Source organism: Phascolarctos cinereus, unplaced genomic scaffold, assembly GCF_003287225.1.
Source record: "Phascolarctos cinereus isolate Bilbo 61053 unplaced genomic scaffold, phaCin_HiC Scaffold_4;HRSCAF=312, whole genome shotgun sequence".
NCBI lineage: Eukaryota > Metazoa > Chordata > Mammalia > Diprotodontia > Phascolarctidae > Phascolarctos > Phascolarctos cinereus.
The window spans coordinates 334,013,701-334,016,617 of record NW_027555847.1 but is presented as its reverse complement, the minus strand read 5'-3'; the positions used below and the strand labels follow the sequence as shown (position 1 = coordinate 334,016,617).

The 2,917-nt window shown below is 41.5% G+C and overlaps 1 pseudogene; it reads left to right on the top strand.

Annotated features, from left to right (window-relative positions):
• The first annotated feature begins 509 nt into the window (after nucleotides 1–509).
• On the top strand, nucleotides 510–1,318 carry LOC110222336 (heterogeneous nuclear ribonucleoprotein A1 pseudogene; annotated as a pseudogene).
• Nucleotides 1,319–2,917: the final 1,599 nt, after the last annotated feature.

Here is a 2,917-nt window from a genome sequence, read left to right as displayed (position 1 = left end):
AGATAAAGCACCTAGTTCTGTTTCTAATTAAACAGGGAGGATTGTGCAGGTAGCAGTTCTGTGCCTAGGATGCTTCCTCTCCATCTGATTTAGATGGTCTTCCTTCTTATCTGTGGACTTTGAGAATGTGCTTATGCTTCCCCATGATTCACATTTCCTTCTGCAAACTTGTGGGCAAGGATTGGGGTTGAAGTGGGAGCTACAGCTATCTATCGATCTATATAGATAGAGATATAGATAATTGTATAGCTTTAGCTGTACCCCTTCCCCTTGTCTTCCAGGAGGATTCCCTCTGCCAAAAGTACTCTGACATCTCTGTTCTTCATCACACTGAATTCTGGACTCTCTGCAGTCTTGAAATACCTTGATCTCAGTTGCTTATCCTTCCCCATACAATATACTACCAACAGGCAGTACAGTACAATCAACTGCATACTTGTTTCAAATGGACAGGCATGCCTTTCTGTCCTTGATACTATTAGAGAAGGATTGTGGAAGTATCTACTACCATGCTCACCTTGTGGAAGCCAGCGTTGCCTGAGAACCTTGGGCAACTGAAAAAGCTCTTCAAAGGATGCTCAGGCTTCAAGATGACAGATGAGAATCTAAGGAGCCATCATGAGCAGTGAGGCATACTCAGAGACTATGTGATAATGAGGATCCAGATACCAAGAATTCTAGGGGCTGTGGTTTTGTTAAATGTGCCACAGTGAAAGAGGTAGATGGCACCATGAATGAAAGACTTCACAAAGCAGATGGCAGAGTTGAATCAAAGAGAGCTGTTTCTAGAGAGGACTCCTCTCAAAGACCTGGTGACTTTCAGAGATTTAACTGTGAAAAATATCTTTGTGGATGGCATTAAGGAAGACGAACATCACTTAAGAGACTACTTTGAACATTAAGGAAAGTTTGAAGTGACTGAAATCATGACTGACCAAGGCAGCATGGCAAAAAGAAGGGCTTTGCTTTTGTTATTTTTGATGACCATGACTCTGTGGGTAAGATTGTCATTTGAAAAATGTCATACTGTGAATGGCCACCGTTGTGAAGTAAGGTGAGTCTTGTCTAAGCAAGAAAAGAAAAGTGTTTTATCTAGTCAAAAAAGCAGAAGGGGTTCTGGAAGCTTTGGTGATGGTCATGGAAGTGGCTTTGGTGGACATGACAACTTGGGTCATCATGAAAACTTCAGTGGTTGAAAGGGCAGGTGACTTGTCCAAAGTTATGCAGGTACTAAATGGCAGTGTCAGATTTTAAGCTCTTCCCCTCTAATACCAACCCATTGCTCTGTCCACAGTACCCTGCTGTCCACTTTGGTTTAAAGCATGGCTCTTCTACTAGTTAGATATGTGATCTTAGGAAGGTAATTTCTCATACTGAGGCTTCAGTCTCTTTACCCTTAAAATGAGGGGATTAGGTTACATGATCTCTAAGTTTGCTCCCACGAATCTGTAACAGTACCTAGCATAGTTCTAGGCTTATACAAAGTGGGGCTAGGATGCTGCAAAAGTGTGAAGGGGTGGTAAGATCTGGAAGAGGAGGCCTGGAAGATTGGGGACTTCCTGGATAAGATCAAACAAAAGAGGTTCTTGGTGGTTTTGGAGAAAGAGAATGAGTCTGGAAAGTGAACACCTCTGAGGGAGAGATGTTTTTGAAGGAGGGTGACTTTGGAAGGCAGAGAAGCTGATTCATACCCACCATTTAATGAATGAATTGCAAGCAGGTATATATCCCAAGGAGGTCAAGGATAAAAAGAAAGGCCCTGTATACACCATTTCATTAATCAACAAGTATTGATAAGTGCCTACTACATCCCAGGGACTGTGCTAAAAACTTGGGACTGTTCTAGTGACATTTTTTCCAAAAACTGAAAACTAAATAGCCACTCAGCAATTGGGAAGTGACTAAACAAATTGTGGTACGTGGATGTGATGGAATGTTATTTTGGTTATGAAAAAATGAATATGAAGAATTCAGAGAATCATGGGAAGATGTATGGACTGATGTGGAGTGAAGCAATCAGTACCAAAAAACTCCCTACACAATAGCTATAACAACAAAACCCTGAATGCTATGTAATTATAATGATCACCTGGGACCCAAATGAGAGAAGAAATGATTCCCCTCACTCCTTTCACTGAAAGGGTGGTGTACTAAAGGTATGGAATATTGCATATACAGTGGATTTGTCTGTGCAGGTTAATTTTACTTAACTCTTACCCCCCCCCCCCCTTTCTTTGTTCTGATTCCAAGGGACAGCTTTCCAGGTGGGGATAAGGAAAATGATATATTGGAAAATGAAGGTGAGGTAAAAACAAAGGACACTTTTAAAAAATAAATTGAAAGAAAAAAAGAAAATTTCAGTGGTCATGGTTGTTTGGGGAGCAACCATGGTGGTGGAGGATATGGCAGAAGTAGAGGTAGCTACAATGGATTTGCCAGTGATGGAAGCAACTTTGGAGGTGATAGAAGCTATAATGGCCTTGGCAGCTACAACAATCAGTCTTCAAACTTTGTTTTCATGAAGGGAGGTAACTATGGAGGCAGGAGCTCTGTTCTTTTTTTTTCTTTTTTCTTTTTGCTTTTTTAGGCAATTGGGGTTAAAGTGACTTGCCCAGGTTCACACAGCTAGTAAGTGTCAAGTGTTTGGTCTGAGGCCGAATTTGAACTCAGCTCCTCCTGACTTCAGGGCCAGTGCTCTATCCACTGCACCACCTAGCTGCCCCTAGGAGCTCTGTTCTTTATGCTGGAAGCCAATATTTTTAAAAACCAAGTAACCAAAGTGGCTGTGGTGGTTCCAGTAGTATCAGTAGCTACAGCAGTAGCAGATTTTAATTACTATAATGAAACAAAACTTAGCAGGAAAGGAGAGCCAGATAAGTGACAGGCAGGATGCAAGTTACAACAGATTTATTGGCTC